Here is a 21,530-nt window from a genome sequence, read left to right as displayed (position 1 = left end):
CCAGTTTCTGGATTGGGTGTGTCACCCATCTCGTTTGACCAGCCTGGTACCTTGCATCAACATCATTTGCTACTCAAATCTGCCTTGCCTTTCCATGGCATCTGAGAACTTGGAGATATTTTTGAACATTTCAGAAACTCCTTTGAGGTGGGAATCCTGGAACTATCTTCCATTCTTTCTCCCCATTGGCTCATTATTCGGCCACTGAGTCCTATTTCCTCCACAGCCTTCCCCAACTGCTTTTCCCTTTCTGTTCTCATTTTCAAGGCTCCTGGTGGCTTCCTCTCTCTACCCCAACCCCTCAATGTGGTCTCTTCAAGTTCACGTGCTGCTTCCGAGCCCTTCATGGTACCTCAGTGTCTCCCCTGTTCATGTCACCTACGTGGTGAGCCAGAAGGGATGAGGGGTAGGGAGTGGGGAAAAGTGTAGAGTGTTTTTTTTCTTTAGAGCTATTTTAAGAATGTAAACAGGGCAGGCCTTTGAACCATAATGAAACAACAGACATTCTATTCATTTGCTCAAGAGTAAGTGCGTAGCTGTTGAAGTGGCCTCAGTTGTCCCCTATTAGTCCTTAGTGTCTTCCTCACTCTCTAGGATGCAAAGTTCCAGTAAAAGCTAAGACACTTGAAGCACATAAAGATCCTGCTAAAATACAATCATGCTGAAATCACTAGAGACAACAAAAAAACATAAAATATCTTTACAAGACTGAAGAAAGAACAATGCTATATGATTAATTCTAATTCAGGTTAGACAAACTCTATATTCTCATTAAAATTCTCTCTATATCTTCACAATATGTGATGCTACCAAAGTTAGAAATATGCCTATGGTGATTTCTCAAACATTAAGGGCTCATTATGGTATTTGTGGATTTTTTTTTTTAAGATTTCATTTATTTGACAGAGAGATCACAAGAAGACAGAGAGGCAGGCAGAGAGCGAGAGGGGGAAGCAAGCTTGCCGCTGAGCAGAGAGCCTGATGTGGGGCTCAATCCCAGGACCCTGAGATTATGACCTGAGCTAAAGGCTGAGACTTAGCCCACTGAGCCACCCAGTTGTCCCTTGTGGATTTTTTCAGGCCAGTTTTCAACCTGCTTTTGTCCATGTCATTATCTGTATATGTCTCACAAAAAGACAGAAAGGGGAACTTTCTGTTCCACTGAAAGAATTAGTGGAAATATATATGGAAGCATATTGCTAAATTAACATATGGAATAATCTTCAGTTTCAATAACTCATGCTTTATTAGTAATCTCCAGTATTACTGGTAATTAAACATTGGTTCAAAGTAATAATAGATAGAATAGCATTGAAGTAATCCGGTGGTCCTTCTTGAGTAACAGTATAATTCTGAGTAATTCATTTTCTTTTTTTTTTTTTAAGATTTTATTTATTTATTTGACAGAAAGAGAGATCACAAGTAGGCATAGAGGCAGGCAGAGGTGGGTTGGGAGAGCAGGGTCCCTGCTGAGCTAAGAGCCCAATGTAGGGCTTAATCCCAGGACCCTGAAATCATGACCCAAGCTGAAGTCAGAGGCTTAACCCACTGAGCCACCTAGTTGCCCCTGGGTAATTCATTTTCCACCCACTGTTTTCCTGTTATCTTGAGAAGAAAATTTATTCCCTTAATGTGAACACTCTTTTGTGGATTGAAATATCTAAAAGTTATTGGGGTGCCTGGGTGTTCTCAATTGGATAAGAGCCCGACTCTTGATTTTGGCTCAGATCATGATCTCAGGCTCATGAGATCAAGCCCCACATCAGGCTCAGCACTGGATGTGAAGTCTGCTTCAGATTCTCTCTCTGCCCCTCTTGCTCCCCACTTGTACTCTCTCTCTCTCTCTCTCTCTCTAAAACAAACAAACAAACAAACAAAAACTCTCTATCTTTATATAGATAGGTACAGAGGTCCCCTTCTATGTAAAGGAAACATTTATATTTTTTGCCACTGAAGTTGGAGCTATCCACATAGAGTGGTTAGGATAGACTGAACCAAGACTCAAGGCAGAAGTAGACATCACAGTTAATGAGAAAGGTACAGGCCTCTGTACACAGTGCATCCTCTCTAGATGGCCATGGAACATGTTCCTAACAGAGCCTTTCAGTGCAGGCAATGTATGGACCCGCTGAAATTGATATTGTTATAGACTGAACGTTTATGACCCCCTTCAAATTCATATGTTGAGGCTCTAACTCTCTTTGTAACCATATTTGGAGATGGGGCCTAAAGGAGATAAGTAAAGTTAAATGAGGTCATAAGAATGAGACCTCAGGCTGCTACAACAAAATACCATGACCAGGTGGCATAAACAACAGAAATTTATCTTTTATAGTTCTGGAGTCTGACAGGTCCAAGATCAAAGTGTTGATTGATATGGTTTCTGGAGAAGCTCTCTTCCTGGTTTATACACAGCTACCTCTTCTCTGTGTCCTCATATGGTGGAGAGAGAGAGAGAGTGTTCTTGTGTCCCATACTGTTCTTCTGAGGGCTCCAACCCAATTGGATTAAAGCCCTATTTCAAATACAGTCTCATTGGGAGTTAGAGTTGCAACATATGAATTTGGGTGGGGGAGGAGACGATTCAATCTTTAGAAGGACTTGACCCAGTAGGATCAGTGTCCTTGTAAAATGAGAAATCAGAGTACTTACTCTCCCCACCCACCCCAACCCCAACATGTACTATGTGAGGACACAATGAGGAAGCCACCATCTGTACACCAGGAAGAGAGTCCTCACCAGGAATCAAATTGTCTGGAACCCTGACCTTAGAATTCTAGCCCCAGAACTGTGAGAAAGACATGTCTATGGTTTAACTACCTCCAATCTATGGTAGTTTGTTTTGGCAGCCTGAGCTAACTAAGAAAGATATGGATCAATTTTGTTGTTGCCCAGTGTCCATGCTGCTTCCAGGTATTAGACATAGACTGTATCACTTGGGCAGAGCAGGGCAATCTTTTCTACCTGAAGTCCCTCATGGTCCATGAGTCCCTTGCTTTCTCCTCACTCATCTCTTTTACATTCCAGCCCTTCCAAACTGGTCAACCCTAATCCCTCTTCCAGAATCACAGAGCTACTTCTTCTCCTTTCAGTCATTTGGTTTTAGCTATATGTTATACTATCTTTTGATTAACACATACTTCCTTTTCTTGAAAAGGAGGCTCCCTCTTGCACTTTGAATTATACATATATATAGAGAGAGGGAGAGAAATATCGTGTGTGTGTGTGTGTGTGTGTGTGTAGTTTCTAATATGGATGTTGACCCTTTCATTTTGCATTTCTGCTATAACAATTCTGGTCCTTCATAAACCACTATATATTTATGGCAAAAAAATGAAAGTGTCACAGCCAAGAAACTGTGAACCACAAACTATTTTAATATATTTCAAGATATTAGCTCCTCTCTTCCAATATTAAATGAAAAAAAATAATCCTTTGCTCTGGAAAAGCCTACAGACTAGAAAAAACAATATACAAACATGGAAATGACATGCGATAAGTAGAAGGTGACAGATGCTGTAAAAGAATTTCAATTATACACTGAAATAGGAAACAAATGAAAACAAGGATGCTTGGGAAATGTGTAGAAAATAATTTTATTTAACCTTTTTTTCCCTTTCTATGAGAGTTGAAATGGAACCTGATAAAATAAAGCATTCTAGGAGAAGAAAACAAATATAAGAAAAAAATAAAAAGATTGAGAACTATCTTTAAATACTTTAGTAAAGATTTTCTATAAATGTGCTCATCACAAATATGCATTTTCTTTTATTTAAAGCACTTCTATCTGGAATTCTACTGGGAAACAGGCTGTTAGCTATTGTCTCACTGGAAGTTTAAAGAAAGCTCATTATTGATTTACACATTCGTATCCAGGCTTTTCATTACCTCATACTGCTTTTCCTCACATACACGGTAAATAGATGGCAAAGTTGGTTTTACCAGGAGAGAAATGTTTCCTCTTGTTCTCAGGAAGCTTTTCTACCTACTTTTATCATTGAAGGGGGTCTTTGCCTTCTGCCAGTTTTTGTTGAAATGGGGTAATCTAAAGGTCTTTTCATTCAAAGCTGGAGAAACTTAATCAAGTTGCCTCCAGTAATAGGGGCAGGAGGAAGGTTCACAAAAAATTGCGCGTGCATAGGACTCAGGAAAACCTCAAACAACCAGGTGCTCAGAAGGGCACGGCATGTCTCTCCATCCCACTGCTCCACCACCACAGGGACTAAAGGAGTCCTTTGCCTCTGCCCATGACCTCCAGTAGTTTTTCATGGTTTCTTTTTCCCCATAATCCCAACTTCCATTCCACAACTGCTCTGGCCCCTGTCTCTCTCATGACCTTTCAGCTCCAACAGCCAGTGCTCACTTCAAACTGAAAATTTAATTTGAATTATTGAGAAAAGGTATTTGACAAGCTTTGCTTATTATTTTGAACCAGGCTCCATCTTGTTTGCTATCCATCCTGTGGAGCGTTGACCCTTGTGTCGGAAGTTCCTTTCTCATACAATCAACTTGACTGGGGGTCCCATGGATTTTGCAGGGCTCACTCTTTCATGGGAGCTGGAAAAGATGATTTCATTTGGAATATAGTCTGAAGTGTCATGATTGACATCTTTGGCACAAGGACAGAAATTCGGAGTAACTAAAAGTGAAACATAAGTTTCCTGACTCCCAGATCTGGCTCAGTTAAGAAGCCAGAGTTCCATGGGAAACACACACACACACACACACACACACACACACACAGATCTGCTCATTCACATTCAAACACATGTCACCTTAAAATCACACTCTATTTCAAAGTCAAGCTCTTTTGAGGCTTAAATACAAAATCGAAGCTAGGATTGATATCTTGTTATCTACTTTGGTGTGCATGTCTCAACAGATACTGAGAGAGAGAGAGAGAGAGAGAGAGGGTACCTGTTCTTTTTTCTCAAATCACAATCTCTGTTTTTTCTTAAATTTTTAAGCAAAAATTGCTCAAATTCTGTAACAGTTCCCTTCTTTATATGATGCATAATATGAAATGCAATAGACCGAATATTTGTGTCCCCATAAAATTCATATATTAAGTCCTAACTCCCAATGGAATGATATTCAGTGGTGGAGAGGGCCAGGCTTTGGGAGGTTCATGTCCTCATTAATGGGATGAGCATCCTTATAAAAGAGACTCCAGAGAGCTCCTTCACCCCTTCTGCCAAGTGAGGACACAGCCATCTATGAACCAGGAAGCCAGCTCTCACCAGGCTCTGAATCTGCTGACACCTTGATCTTGGACTTTCCAGACTCCAGAACTGTAAGAAGTTTAAGTTTCTATTGTTTATAAGCTACAAGTATATGATATTGTGTTATAGCAATTCAAACAGATGAAGACACGAAGTAAGCATACTCTATATTAGAGATGAATCATATTAGGGTTTGGCTTACTTTGCCTTGATAATGATTTATTTTCATTTGAAGTTGAAATTTAAGTGTAACCCTACAGAAGAAATATATATAGCAGGGCTATATTTGGTTTTCATTTTAGGAGAAGCTTTGCATTGTTGTGGCTAGAAGTAAAGTCAAAGGAGAATTCCATTTAGAGTCAGGATATTGAGTTCTTGCCTTGATTTTGCCACAACCCGTCTGTGCTGAGCCACAACTCCCTCAATGGTATAATAAAGAGGTAAACTCACCTTCAAGTTCAAGAGGGAACAACAGGGGCAAAGGGACTAAGGCTGGAGAAGTTCTCCCCACCTCTCTTTCTCATTCAATTCACTCTTACCTAAGTTGCCAAATGGGGGAAGAGTTAGTTCTCAAAAGTCTAGGAATTGCTTGACTGAATGAAAAACTTCAAAAATCATTGCCGAATTTCCTAAATGAAAGCAGCCAGACTTAACAGCTACATATTGCATTATTCCATTTAAGCACCATTCTGGGAAAGCCCAAAACATAGTGATGGAGAGTAAATGAGTGGTTGCTAGTGGGTTAGGCATTGGGGATGTTCACAAATGGGAAACACAGAGGAATATTTGGAGGCAAGACAACTTTTCTCTATCTTGCTTATGGTTGGTTATGATGAGAGTTACTTGCATTTGTTAGAACTCAGAGACTCATACCCCGATTAAGTAAATTTTACTAGATGTAAATCATAAAATAAAATTTAAAAACTCATCATTGATAGATATTTTATCATACAGGAATGCCAGTGTGCGAAAATGATTAATTGCCCACTTTTTTGTACACAGTGCTGTGACTTCACTGATAGTAGAGCCATTTTTTTTTATCACTAGCCAGATGGTTTCATTTGTAGGGCCCTCCTGTGCCCCTCAACACTGACCTATTTTTTGACAGAATTTAGAATTCCTGCTGTTCAATATAATGAGGTGGAAACATCTCGCCTCTCAGGGCTTGCGTCCAGCTCGCCAATGAGTATGCCTTTAGACTGTCGGCAATGACACGGCAACCTTAAGCACTGTGATTTCCTACTTGGGCACAGATTGAACGCTGTGATTATAACCATAGATAGAGGCTGACAATGATCATGCAAAGAGTAGCCAAACAATAACTGATGAAAGAAAATTTCTCAGTTTAATAAAAGGAGGAAGATGGTTCGACTCACAAAAATAAGGCACATGAAACTACTTTTGGAATACTGACATTGTTAGACTGGAAGTCTCCAGGGTTGTTTTGCTAAGACTGAGCAATTTTGATGGGGGAAATTGCAGCTCTTCCTGGGAAAGCAGAGGATAAGTTTATTAGAAAGTTACATTTATGAAGTCATATACATTACATATATTAAGGTTAAATAAAGTCATATTTCATAGCCTATGGTTGTACATGGAGCCCCATGTCATCCAGTCATCCTCTGCTGTGCTCCCCCCATGGTGTCCTTCTGTATAATTAGCCTGTGACTTTGGTCAATGTGTAGTTGGGTCATGCTTAGACTTCCAACAGCAGCAACAAAGAATAAGACTTGTTTCTTGGCCCAACTCAGCTACTGACTGGTTATAATTCTTGGGATGAAGCCCTAAATTTCTATGTAAATCTCACTTATCATTAAAACTTGAGGGAAATAATAATTTCTGTGTTTCCTCAAAATATTTCTTTGTTTTTAGTTGTTGTTGTCATCATTGTTTTTTAAAGATTTGTTTATTTATTTTTAGCAAGAAAGAGAGAGCAGGAGCCAGGGAAGCAGAGAGGGAAAGAGAGAGACTACCAAGCAGATTTGCCCTGAGCTCAGAGCCAGATGTGGAACTCTATCCCACCACCTTGAGATCACAGCCTAAGCCCAAACCAAGAGCTGATGCTTAACCAACTGTACCCAGCATGTTTTTGAAAGTCTATCAAAATAAGCAAACACCATACAAAGTTCAGGTATTGCTGTCACTATTATAATGGGAATCAAGAATGGAGATCTGCAGTAAATGGAAAAGCAGGATATGAGGTAAACAAAGTAACTTTTCTCTCCATCCCTTAGCCTTGACATGTAGAGTCCAAACAATTAACCCCACTTGCAATGCTCCATCTTCCTTCTCCCTTCCAATTCTGACTTCCTGCTTTCTGATATAGGCCTCAAGACCACACATGTGAGCTACTGCAGCAGCATGAGCTTCCCAGCTGATGTCCCCATGACCCTCAAATCCCCCTGTTGGAACCCTGACATTCATCATCCTCTTGACCTTTTCCTGCCTAGAAGCTTGCTTGAACTCCCAGGAAAATGACCACCCAGGAAAATGTCTAAACATTATTTTAAGTCATTTTGTAAAATCAATCTCCTTAAGTCTAATAAGAGTTGTTCTTAATTCCTTTCATATGATAGATTTCCCAAGAATCAGGATCATATCTTTCAGGGTTTGCTGATTTTTTTAAAATACAGAATATGCATAAAGTCAATATGCAGTTCAACAAGTCTACAGTTTAGTCTTGAGCTTTAGATTCAGTTTCCATGAACTGTCTTCCCATGAGCCCTTCACAGAAACATTTGCTCTGAGGAAAATCATGGTAATGATTTAATATCTCTTAAGCACATCTTTACCCAAATAATTTCTCATAATAGTCACTAAATTCAAGACGGATCACCAATTTTATAATCCTAACTGGGACAACTTTGCACTTTTTTTTTTTCAAGTAGAAATTAAGAGAGCTTTTAATATAGCAATTAGTTTTTACTGCCAAATAATGTATGTTTTTTCTAAAAAATAAACATGCTTAGTAGACAACAAAAATAAATTGCATTATTAGACCCTATCCAAGAAATTTATCCCATCCTGGAATTGCCTTAAAATGTTGTGGGTTTTTTTCCCTAAAATGATGGCTTGGGGTGTTTTTCTCCTTCTGGATGTTTATTTCTCAAAGCAATTTTCTGGCCGAAATGAAGTGGAGCATTGCCCCCAGCCCTTTTGGCAGTTACACTAAGTGAAAATGACAGTGTTTATTAACCCTCTGGCCTCTCTCAGAGCTACCCTTTCTGAGTCAATTGTCATGATTTACGGAGGAGAGTACCATTCTGATTTTCCGTTTTCCCCCTGATTACTCTTTCAACACTAGTGAGGTGGGAGATGGCATTGTCTCAAATACCTACCGAAACTAAGATCATTCATCATTAATACCACAACATATAATCCAAACTTTTTCACCTGTCCACCAGAAAAAGAAATCATAAAAAAAAAACAAGGAAAATTTTAGTTTTTTTCCCCTCAATGCCCTGCTTTTGTAGATTTACACTAAGAACTTTATCTATATCCTAGAGAAAATGATCTTTCTTTTAATGACAGTTCAAAATTTTGAAACAACTCATTTTCTGACCAAGTCTGAGTAGGCTTATCAAAGCACAACTGGCCCAATGATGAATATGGCTTTTTACTTTCTGTTTGTTTGTTTGTTTTCAAATTATTTTCATCCAAGTGCATAGGATTCCTTTATGGTAGGGAATAAAAAGTAGACATTAATGTTTTGCTGCTTACTCTTGCTAGACTTGATTTTAAAAGTGTTTCCGTGGATGAAGGCTGAATGTAATACATAAGCTCAGATCCCCTGAGAGACAGATGCTAATACAAAATGAGACAAAACAGACATTTATTGGGGAATGCCTTGACAGAGAGAAAGAGAGGAGCAAAAAAGGGAAGCGATGAGGGTCTGACACCCCTAAAGGGAGAGAAGGAATTAGGAATGGGTCAGAGAAGCATCATAGGCAGTGCTTCTCTGGGTAGGTCTCAGCCAGGCTAATGGGGAGGTCTGGGCAAAGAATGCTGGATAGAGACATCCAGTGTCAAAAGGAAAGATGGGGCTCAAACACTCCATTGTGCACAGGTGTTTGCCAGGATTGGTCAGGAGAGCATGACTTTGGCACAAACACTATAGTAGATCCAAAGGTGTGACAGCAAATGACACATTTTCCGGCAGGTCCTTTCAGAGGGTGATCTGAGTGACATAACCCCATGGCCATCTCATGCACCAGGAAAGGTCACACGCTATAGCTATCAATTTGAATTAATACAAGATGTTACAGTGATATTCTTTCTTCATTAGTTAAACATGTCCTCCATGGAAAGGCTCTAAGGAATCAACTTAAGGGAACCCATGCCACAACCTGGCTTAGAGCAAATCATTTTTTTGTTCAAGGTTGTAAATTGTGTTTCAGTAGAAACTAAATCTCAAGACAGATTCATGAACTTGAAGCACATTGACTCTTAGAACATTAAATATAAAATCCATGACATTTATCATACATACTCATGCTCCAGTGTGGGTGTGCATGTCCTTGGTATTATAGAATATTTGTTTTATTATGCAATTTTATTACATTGAGATTTCAGTTCTTGGGGGATACTTAGGCAAATAACAATCCTGATTTGGGCTATTCAGCTGCTCATAATGGACCAGGAATGCAAAACTTGAAGAAATGGAGATGAAGTAAGGTTAACTTTTGGGGTGGGTTGTAGAGGGGAGGAAAATTCCAGGAGAAACTCATTTGCTGCAGCGAAGTATGGACCATTGTTGAGTTACAGGCCAGGGTCTAGACTGGAGGAACTGAGCTACCAAGTCAGGGAAGAAACAGTAGCAAAGCCAATCTAATGTGATTCAGAGGTTGAAGAAGCATGCTATTCCTTCTGTTCAGAGATAGCATCTACCTCAGTGTCTTCACTGGTGGCGACTGGAGGTCACTTTCCAGAATGTCAGAAAAAAGGAAAGGGGAGGAAGAGAGGAGCCGACATTTCATCACATAACTGAACAGAACTATCCACTAGGCCAGGGCAAAAAAAAAAAAAAAATAGAGTGTATAAGTGTATTCTAAAATATGTCCTACTGATTCTTAAGTTCAGCCTTTATTTTTTACAAGGCATCTATAAATAATTTGACAAGCCAAATTCTACTCATTGTAAACACCTCAGTTTATTTTCACTGATGTTGAACACTCAGTTCCAACTGTCACAGCAATGAGTAATATATCACATATACGAGTTATATGCCTGGTAAGAAGGCCAGATACACAATGTAGGAGGGGCTGTGTGGGAGTTTCATCGTGATGCCATTTTCTAAACATCCAAAAGGTAGGACAGAAATGGCTTTCTCTGACACCAGAGATGCCAAAAGGGGTTAGATGTCTGGCATTCTTAGGGAAACTTACACAGATGAGGGGATGCTGCTGAAGAACCCTTTGGTAAAAATTGGGGATTGAGAGCAGGGATTGAGCTCGTAAGTGTCCTCTTAAATCATAGACTGCCCACTTGGAATTTTAAGCTTCTCTTTTATTCTACTATGACCTGAGATTCTGGTCCAATGGGAGTCAAGTTAGAGTCTTTAGGTAGTTAAAGTTAACCAAGGTTTAAATAAAAACAAAGGAGAGGTGCCTGGGTGGCTCAGCTGGATAAGCTTGGTTTCAGCTCAGGTCATGATTTCATGGATCATGGGATCAAGCTCCACATTAGGCTCTGCATTCAGCATGGAGTCAGCTTTTGCGTTCTCTCTCTCCCTCAGACTCCTCCCATTCATGCTCTCTTTAAAATAAATAAGTCTTCAAAAATAAATAAACAGAACCACAGGAGTTAAGTTTACCTCCCAAAATGTATAACTGAAGGGATTTCACTTATTTTCTGGATATTCTGTATGGAAAAAAGAAAGAGGCCATATCCCTATGGCAAAAGCATAAAGTAAGTTTACTGAGAGACTAACAAAGATATCATAATTATGCCCTATAGCTAATTTTCAAAAAGAGAAAGAAAGAAAGAGAAAGATCTATGTTATAAAATTAATGATGGCATAGTTAAAACACACATACAATGAATCTTGATCTATTTAATCCCAATCAAACCTATTATGTTAAAATCAATATAGAACAGACCCACAACGAGGCAGTTTACCTACCAGAAGAAAGAACTACCAGATATTTATCAGCCCTTATCATTAACTAGAGATGGAACCCAAAAACACGAGTGGTTTGAATGAGAAGGGAATTGCCACATCCGTGGGTTTAATACTGCAGCATCGCAACTTGTGCCACAATATGCATTTAGGTTTTAAAATAACATTAACAACTTAAGGTAGCTTTAAGTCTTTGTGGTTTGTTATTAAATTCGAGAAAGGAAATATTGATGGAAAGAAATCGTAGTGTTGCAAACTAAGGATATGAATCGCTGCTGGAAAAGATGAGGAAGGCACTTGGAAAAAAAATAGAAACAATGACACTATGGCCAGAGGTTTAAGCATAAGCCTTTCCCTCAATTCCTTGGCTTTCTATGTTCCATGTGTAGCATGGCCTGGATAATATAATTTACTTTCATCTCAGATAGTAGCATCCGTTGGCCTGTTACTAGGAAAACATCAAAATCAAAACAAGCTTAAAAGTGAATCAGACTGAGTAACAATGAAAAGCTGTCAGGTGTTTCATTTTTCTCAAACAGACATTATAAAACTTCCAAAAAGAATGTTATAAAACTCTGAGTGGGGGCACCCAGGTGGCTCAGTTGGTTGAGCTTCCAACTCTTGGTTTCAGCTCAGGTCATGATCTCAGGGTCGTGAGATCGAGCCCCAAGTTGGTCTCTGCTCTGGGAGGGATTCTCTCCCTCTCCCTCTGCTCTTCCCCCTGCTCTCCCTCTAAAATAAATAAATAAATCTTTCAAAAAATACTCTGAGTGAGTGATGAAGAACTTATTTTCAGTTGCTTGAGGCTACAGCAGGGTGGCAAAACCCGCTTCAGCTAAGGGTGAATCAAGGATGGCGGTGGAAGCAGCTTCCAATTAGCTCCCAGAGTGCTACTTCTTTGCTGGGCGGAGGTGCCACTATTTATTTCAAGCATCATTTGAAAATGTCCACTTATAATGATTTTCCAAACATTACTTCAGTATTTCTACAAAAAGGGAAAAAGAAGAAAAAACTTGAAGAGAGGTATTTTAGATGCACGAATCTCCACTACCTGGCAGATATTTTGATAATAACAGAAGACATTTAAGCCTCAGTTGGAAAAACAAAAATGTAGTTTGATTAGCACAAAAGCGTTTATAGTGGGGGCACCTGGGTGACTCAGTCGGTTTTAAGTGTTTGCCTTTGGTTCAGGTCATGATCCAGGGGTCCTGGGATTGAGTCCTGCATCAGGGCTCCCTACTCAGGGGGAGTCTGCTTCTCCATCTGTCCCTCGACCCTCAGCCCCACCCCCCACTCCTGCCCAAGTGTGCACACACACTCTCTCTCTCAAAAGTAAATAAATATAACATTTTTAAAAAATGTTCATAGTGTGCCCTCTTATCATGTTAGCAACAGTTAGGAATGGAAGCATGGGACAGAAAAGAATGAAACAGTTTTTTTGCTGGGTTACCGGTGACACAACTGAGGTAAATTACTTGACCTCACCCTGGGACTGATCACACACCAGAGGAAGGAAACACCTGCCTTCCAAGTGCTGGGAAGTTTAAGTGACATAGTTTATGCAAGTCCCTGACTCTGTAGCTAGCACAGTCTTTCCTCCCCAGATTTATTCATTCATTCATCTCTCTCTCTCTCTCCGCGTCTGGAATCAAGCAAATGTCTCCATTTTTAAGGGGGAAGGCAAAGCATAGAAATAGAAAGTACAGATAAATGGCTTTAGCATACAATTTTTAAATGATAATTAAACAAAATATTTATGAGCACTTAAAGAGAATGTGGAATCAACATGAGTTCATGAAGAAAATGATACCCCATAATTTAGTTTCTTTTTTCTCTTCTAAACAAAAAGGAGTGGAGGAGGGGAAGGACTTACTTCTATTTCTGGCAATATGGCAGACTGGATATACAGAAAACTTCTCCTAGGATAAAAGGCCTAAAAATAGTGGATTTAATTTAAAAAATGTAAATAGTATCCGTTTTAAACTTGGTTGAGAGTAGAGAGTAGAGGAAGACAAACAAAGGAAGTCAGAAAGCAGATCACACATGGCTCAGTGGTGGAAAAGCCATGTGTGGCTGGGGACATCAGCCTGTGTTTCACAGCCTGAGCCTGTCTGTGAGCAGTAAGTGTGGTGGGTACCCAGATGAAGACCGGGACCTAAGCACAGAGAGAGGTCTGATCAGATATGTCATATGGCCACCTTTGGGCTCTGGAGGGAGATGGAGAAGTCCATTAATCATAAATCAGCAAGTGCGTGATTTGCAGTTCGAATCCCCAACTACTTATGTGGCTCAAAAGTCCCAAAACTGTAAAATCTAATTTAAAGTCACCTTAGTTCCCTGGTGCACTCAGGTGCTAGCAGAATACAAAATTTCCAACTAGGAACAACTCGACACATAAAGCACAATCAAGAGCACCTAGAAAATGCAACAGTGAAAAAGATAATCGCTTTAAACAACATCAAAGGATTGATGTCTTGGAATTTATCCAGCAAAAGATACGTAAATCTTTTATGCAAAAAAAGGTATGTAACTTCTTTGAAAGATATATTCATTGACAGGGAGACTCAGTGCTTAAGGATATTAATTCTCCCCAAACCGATTAATTGAATCAATGAACTTTCCAAGCAGAATCCCAGGAGGCTTTTGCATGGAACTTGATAAATTGATTCAATTTTATGGAAAGGCAGAGAACCCCAAATAACCAACATATTCTTTAATAAGAAGTCTCATGTGGTAGCTGGGGTAGAGGGAGGACTCGGTTTTCTAGAAATCCCTAACTGGTAATTGAGACAATATGATGCTGGCACAGGGCTATGGAAAGTGGTCAACAGAAAACGACAGAGTCCAGAAACTCGATGGGTACATATGTGTGAAGAGGAAAACTACCCAGAGCAGGTCCAGGCCAGGAGGCTCCAAAAGATGGGAAGTCACTAACAATAAGATAGAGATAACCAGCCTCTTCTGCTTCTGTAAACAAGCGTCCCCCCGCAGGCTCCCCACACTTTAAACAGTCCACTCCCCACAGTTTAAACTGCCCAGTTTAAACCTATCACCAATGTTTTAGTGATTTACCAGACCCACCCCCCAAAAAAGCATTCTTACCAAATAACCTAACTTCCAGAAGGAAACTCCCAATTCCCAATTCTCTTAACAATAATGCTTTACTAGAAGGAAAGCCAACCTTAACTTGACAATGGCAAGACCTCCAATATCCTGTAGGTCCTCTTTAGCATGCAAAAATTCTTTCCAAACCTTCCTTTTCCTTACCTCCCCCTACTCCCAAGTCTATAAGTGGTTACTCCTCAGAACCCTAGGGCAGCAGCTCTTTCTGCCCCATGGGTCCTGTCCCTGTGCTTTCAGAAAATCACCTTTTTGCCCCAAAGACGTCTCAAGAATTCTTTCATGGTCATGGGCTCCAGACTTCCCTAGATTCAAAAACCATCTGCAAGACTGAGGTGACAGTTCAATAAAGAAGGAACACAGTTTTTGTAAGTGATACGTAGGTGGTTGGTTACATATTAAAGAGAAAAACTGAAGAGAATTTCTCAACGACCTAGATTTTAGAGTTTTGTTTTGTTGGTTTTTTTTGAAGAAGGCAATGCACATCATAGGGAAAATATTAGTAAACTCAAGAATCTCTGATTTAAGTCCTGTTTATTAAAAGACATGACAAAAGTAATGAAGAAACAAGCCAGAGACTCTAACAAAAAAGGTGTTTTCAAGACATGATTGTCGAAAGATCAATATCCAGAATGTATGAAGAACCCCTAAAAACCAATGCAAAACAACAATCCAATAGCAAGTAAAATACTGCACACAAACAGGCATTTCACAGAGGACAAAACATAAAAGGCCCATCAAGAGATGCTAAGACTCATTAGCAAGCAAACTGAAACCTCACCATCAAGCAAACCATCTCACAGCAGCCATGGGTCCCAGATTTAAAATGAGGAAGTTTGGTTAGGTCTTAGCTAAGATAGAGGCTGCTTTTAGGCAACCAGCTTGAGCAGTGGACACCGGAGTAAGGTGGAAGGCCCCACCATGACCCCGGGCGGAATGCAAACAGAGCCCTTACGTGATCCAGCTCAAAACAGCTATAAACAGCTATAAACCAATGGTTTACTTACAGCCAGGCTAAGCTACCAAAATAGGAAAATGCGAGACATTGCCATACCCCCATAACTCCAGCCCCCACCACTACTACCTCACAGACAGACTGCTTCTCCTTTACTGTCCTGCCCACCGCTCCCCTGCAGAGTATTCTGCAAATTTCTATCTCCTTTTTTTTTCTGTCTGGGTTGAATTCTTTTCACTGCCCCTCAAGGCCAGGTGTCCACCTGATACAGCTGCCCGTAGCTCCCAGGAACGTTTAAGGGCTGCCTTTAGACAGCAAATTAAGCAATTGTTTTTGGAAAGCCTTTTGATGCTCCTTAATAAATCTGAACTTGAAAACACACAATAACCAGCAACTCCACTCCCTGCTTTGCTCCTTCGAGAAACTCTTGCACTTTTCTAACAGAACACAGATGTAAGAGGGCCCATAGCATTATGCATAATGGCAAAAAACCGGATACAAGTAAAAAGATAAATTGATATAAAAAAATTGTATTGAAAATGAACCAGATGTAGCCAGCCACAAGCATCCATGTGAATGGACCTAAAAATATTACATTAAAGGAAAAAAGAGGAACTCATGTAAGAACACATAGGGTATTAAGATCCCATTTATATACATTTTGAAAAAAATTCAACTATTGTTTCTGGATACATACACACATATGTGGTAAAAATGTCAGAAAAGGAAAGTTAATTAAAGACTACATTTGGGATAGCAATTGCCTCTCAGGGAAGCTGGGAAATAATTACGAAACAGTACTGAGGGAACATCAAAGCACAGGCTCTGTTTTGTATCTTAAGCTTGAGGGTAGATACAAGTGCCTGTTTATTATTATTTTCAAAGAGTTCTATGTTAGCTGCATGTGCTATTGTGATATAATAAGAAATATATATATTTTGGTCTTCAACCCCAGGATCCTGGCCAGAGCTCACAAAGCCCTTGTAAGGTCCTAAGTGCTAACAGAGATAGAAACAACTTTTGTTACAATATTTGGTTTTCTCCCCAGTTCCTGATACAGCTCAGGAGTTGAACAATAAAGGTGAAAGAAGCATCTTTCATTATTCAGACCAAACCCTTTACAACCACATTTGAGTTTATGTTAATGAAGTGACCTTTAAAAAAACTCCTAAGTGTGGGGGCTGGTTGCCAAGGGAACCGACCTCCTGATTAGAGGATTGGAACTTGTGGCCCTACCCCCTCCACTTACAACCTCGGTGGGTGGGCGGGGGGGGGGAGGGGCTGGAGATGGAGTTCAATCATCAATGACCAGTGATTTAAACAATCGTATTTATGTAATGGAACCTTCATAAAAACCCTACTGAAGGAGTTTGGAGACCTTACTGAGGCTGAACAAGAATGCATCTCTGTGCTGGAAGGTTGGCACACCCCAATCTCCTCTGGAACAGAAGCTCCTGTGTTCACTTGGGACTCTTCTAGGTCTTGCTAGATATAGTTCTTCATTTGGCTTTTCATTTGTATCCTTTATATTTTCTGTAATAAGTTAGTAATAGTAAGTAACTTGTTAACCTGTGTTCTGTGAATCATTCTAGCGAACAATTGAACCCGGGAAGAGGTCATGGGCAGCCCTGATTTATAGCTGGGGGTCAGAAGTACAGATGGCAACCTGGGACTTGCAATTAGCATTGGAAGTCAATGGCGGTCTTGTGATTTTTGAACCCTCTTAACCCGAGCGGTCTATGCTTCCTCCAGGTAGTCATTGTTGTAACTGAACTGTAGGATACCCAGTTGATGTCCATAGAGAACTGGAGACTTGTTTGGTATGGAAATGTTCATATTAGTGCCAAAAGTTGTGAATGTAGAGAGATTGTGTTCTGCATTAGTCTGCTTTTTATTTATGACATTTCACCGTAAATTTTAAGTGCCAAAGGTGTAGTACTTATTGATTTTATTATAGAGCAAAATCTTGTCAGTTGGGTATATCTGCAGCTAAGGTAATTAATTGACCTAAGAATATTTTTTGGAAGGTCTCAAGTGTGCTTATGGAACTTGCTTTAGAACTTGACTTCCTTCTTATTCATTGCCTGTGTCCATGTGATCTTGAGAGCTCTCATCACTGTTGTGGAAGTATTTACCTTGCACAAGGTCAACGTATAAGCTATTGTCTAGTTGACAGAATCCTGAACTAGTACTGCTTAAAGTCCCTCTAGTAGTGTGTCTTAGAATCTAGGGCCAGGGCTGCCTGGATGGTGCAGTTGGTTAAGCATCTGACTCTTGATTTCAGCTCAGGTCATGATCTGAGGGCTCTGAGACTGAGCCTTACATTGGGCTCTGTGCTCGGCGGGCAGTCTGCCTAAGACTCTCTCATTTTCCCTCTGTCCCTGCCTCTGCACATGCTCTCTTTCTCTCTCCCTCTCTAAAATAAATGAATAAAATCTTAAAACAAAACAAAACAAACAAACAAACAAATAAACAAAAAACTAGAACCAGGCTAATGGAAAGGAAAATGGAACAAACTTTAGGGAATGAAGCCTTAGAATCATAGGGGTGGGTAAGATTATTACCATATATATGACAGTGAGCTGCAAATATTTGCAGTCAGTTACATGAAACAGTAAGGAGATTTCTTCTGCATCGCTCCTGAGAAAGCTTTTGCCCACTTGAGGGGAGCAGACTTTAGCTTCTCATGAGAAAGAATTTTGTAAAAATTCAAATTATTCAACTAAAACTGAAAATGGGGTGACAAGCTCACTAACAAGTATGTTTTCATTCCGGCTGACAGCCCTACTGCCCCTATTTTTCAGCCAGACCCTTAAAATCACTATCATTATCCCAGAGACTAAGACATAGAAAAGCAGAGTTCTGTTTGTTTGTCATCATATTCCCATAAATTACCATAGGTACTATGAATTAAACAGAGCTAGCAAAAATAAGTTAAGTTTGATCCAATATGCTGATCTGCTTTGCTCCAGGAAACAATATCAGTTCTTCCCCTTTTTATGAAAATATTTATCCTTGGCTTATAACAGTTTGATTCTCTGTTCCAATATCTCTGTTGTACGTCTAAGTTTTCTGATCACAATCTGGGAGTGATACTGAAGATTTATTCAGAACCGTGCCTACTCCAGCAACAGTGTTAGAGAAAGTAGATTAGAAACTGCTGAAAAGACAGATGCTGCAGAGGTCAGACAAAAAACAAATACAGCCCTTGAGGAAAAAAGGATGATAATTTCCAAAAGTCATGCCACTTCAAATGTTAATATAACAACTAATGTATATGAACTACTTCACCAGCTCAGGGTACAAAGATGCCATTTACTCTTACTGTTGCAGGACTTTGTGTCCCCTTAGTGCGCAGGGTTCTTGGTAATGTTGCTTTGTAGAATGAAGAGATAGACCAGACAAAGAGTGGTGGGCAGCAAAATAAAGTTGACTGAACAAGAGCATAAAGCTCCCAGAGAGGGAGGGGACTCTAGTGGGTTTCCCTCAGAGTTTCTAAGTTTAGGGGGTTTTATGAGCTCTTTTGCAGAACTTTCTTAAGTAATCAGGGTGTGCTGAGTCATACCAATCAAGGTTTTGGTCACATATCTGTCTACCTATTAGGTTCATGTCCACGAGCTGATGATCCTTTTTTTGCTGACATCTGGGGGCTAAGGTTTAACCACCCCTTGCCTGTGATAGGGACAGATATTTTTGTGGTTAATTGTTTTATTTTAGGACTTTTTGCAGAAGTCATTTCTGGAAAGGCTGCAAAGCAGAATGTTAGTGGGGTCCTGTCTAAGCTGCAACACACGATGTCAGTGCTGTTTTATCTTAGCTAACCTGACTCTAAAAAAACCTAACTTTTAAAAAAATTTTATTTATTTACTTGTTAGAGAGAGAGAGAGAGAGAGCACAAACAGGCAGAGTGGCAGGCAGAGGCAGGCAGAGGGAAAAGCAGGCTCCCCGTGGAGCAAGGAGCCCGATGCAGGACTCATCCCAGGGCACCAGGGCATGATCTGAGCCGAAGGCAGACACTCTTATTGCCACAGGATATTGTGTGGTCTTGCAAAAGTGTGTCCTCCTGCCCTGTTGCTCTTATGTAGTTGTCAATGGTGACTCACACATGGAACTTTGTCTACACAGGAGCTGAGCATCAGTTCTCAAAATGACAATACCATGCCGGGGTAGTTAGACCTCCAGCAGCATGAGACTCAATGCTATTCTAAAACCAGCCCTCATGCCAAATTCACAAGGCCCTGACCCTGAACCAGGATCTTCAGCTCAGTTGCCCTCTGCCATTTTAAGCATGTGGTCTGAGGCATTGGGGTGGCTCAGTCAGTTAAGCATCAGACTCTTGATTTTGGCTCAAGTCATCAACTCAGTGTTGTGAGATCAAGCCCCGCATCAGGCTCTGTGCTGAGTTTGGAGCCTGCTTAGGATTCTCTCTCTCCCTCTCCTTCTGCCCTTCTCCCCAGCTCTTGTGGGCTCACTATCTCTCTCTCTCTCTCAAACAAAACAAAACAAAACAACAACCAAAAAAGCGTACGGCCTTCTGGCCACCTGGTGTCTATTCAGGGCCTTCCTGATAAACCTGAAAGGTCCCCTGAGTTTGAATCTCAGGAAGTATTAGTTAGATCCTTTCAGAAAGCAAATCTTCTTCTTCATATTATGTGGAAATTTATCATCTAGCACATTTGCGTCTAAATTCCCTGAGGGTTCCACTTTATCTTCCAGGTCAAGAAAGCATCTTCACCCTATAGTTCCATATTTCAGGAACCTCCCTGAAGCAATTCTTCAAGCAACAAAGATGTCACCCTCAACACAGCATCTAGGCCCTCTCCCTCCTGGAAAATAAACGGTCCAGTTGCCCCACTTAGTATCCACCCTGTTTTAGGCATAAAGTTAAATGTGGCTATAACCCAAATGAACAAGGGACATTGTAAGGTATCCCGCTCTTGCTTGAAAACAAATGTATGCTCTACAAAGAAGCTCCATGGATTCGACTCCAAAATCATTGAAGAGTAAAGTCAATGGTCACTGTAGCTTTCTTGAGCAATATTACCTCTCAAGTCACTCTGGACAACTCTAAAACCATTTGTTTCTTTTAGTCCAAATCTTCTCATTTTACTTTCACCAACCTTCTATTTTTAGAATTCAAACCTAAAGAGAAGTTATAAGAAAGTTTAACATGATAAAAACCCATACACTGATCCTGTAGATTCACTAATATCTCTCTGTCCCATTGATGGTTAGTTAATTCCAGACATTATAATATTTCATATCCAAATATGCCAGGATAGTTCTCCTAAAAATAAGAATATCCTTCTCTATAACTACAGGCTACACAGTTGTCTCCCTCAGGAAATTACATCCATACATACTAATACCTATGATATGCACTATATTCAAATTCCTCCATTTTTAAAACCTTTTCTCTGTCCAACCAGGGAGTTTACATGTCATGTTTCTTTAGTCTTCTCTAACTATTAAGTTGCTTCCATTGTTGATATTTTTTCAGCTTAACTTAGATATAATTGAAATACAACATCATATAAGTTACATGCTCAAGATGTTGATTTCATACACTTACAGACTATGAAATGATTACCACCGTAGTGTTGCTGAAACCTACATTATGTCACACAATCACCATTTCTTGTTTGTGATGAGAACATTTAAAATTGGGTGCCTGGGTGACTCAGTTGGTCACACATGGAACTTTGTCTACATAGGAGCTGTGGTCTGAGGCATTGGGGTGGCTCAGTCAGCTCAACTGCCTTTGGCTCAGATCCTGATACTGGAGTCTTGGGATGGAGGCCCCATGCTCAGTAGGAAGCTCTGCTTCTCCCTCTGACCTTCCCCCTCTCATGTTCAATCTCTCTCTCTCTCTCCTTCTCTCTCTCTCTCTCTCAAATAAATAAATAATAAAATCTTTAAAGAAAAAGAACATTTAAAATTTACTTTCTTAGCAACTTTCAAGTATATAATACAGTATTATTGACTATCCTCACCATACTGTACATTACCTCCCAGGAACTTATTTCTCTTATAACTGGAAGTATATATTCTTTGGTCATTATCTCCCCATTTCACCCAACCCACTACCCCTGGGAAGCAGCACTATACTCTGTTT

At 40.0% G+C, this 21,530-nt stretch overlaps 1 long non-coding RNA gene across 3 annotated transcripts; it reads right to left on the bottom strand.

Annotated features, from left to right (window-relative positions):
- Nucleotides 1-6,584: 6,584 nt before the first annotated feature.
- LOC309858792 lies at nt 6,585-20,966 on the bottom strand. Of its 3 annotated transcripts, XR_014308324.1 has the most exons (4): nt 20,785-20,966; nt 20,460-20,557; nt 16,844-16,948; nt 6,585-6,710 (listed from the first exon to the last, which is right to left on the bottom strand). It is a non-coding gene; the product is annotated as an uncharacterized lncRNA (long non-coding RNA). The 3 variants fall into 3 exon arrangements; XR_014308325.1 differs by lacking the exon at nt 16,844-16,948; XR_014308326.1 differs by lacking the exon at nt 6,585-6,710 and having other exon boundaries at nt 16,761-16,948.
- Nucleotides 20,967-21,530: the final 564 nt, after the last annotated feature.

The sequence above is a fragment of the Mustela nivalis genome (assembly GCF_964662115.1).
Source record: "Mustela nivalis genome assembly, chromosome: 2".
Classification (NCBI taxonomy): Eukaryota; Metazoa; Chordata; class Mammalia; order Carnivora; family Mustelidae; genus Mustela; species Mustela nivalis.
This window is presented reverse-complemented; position numbering and strand designations above follow the sequence as displayed.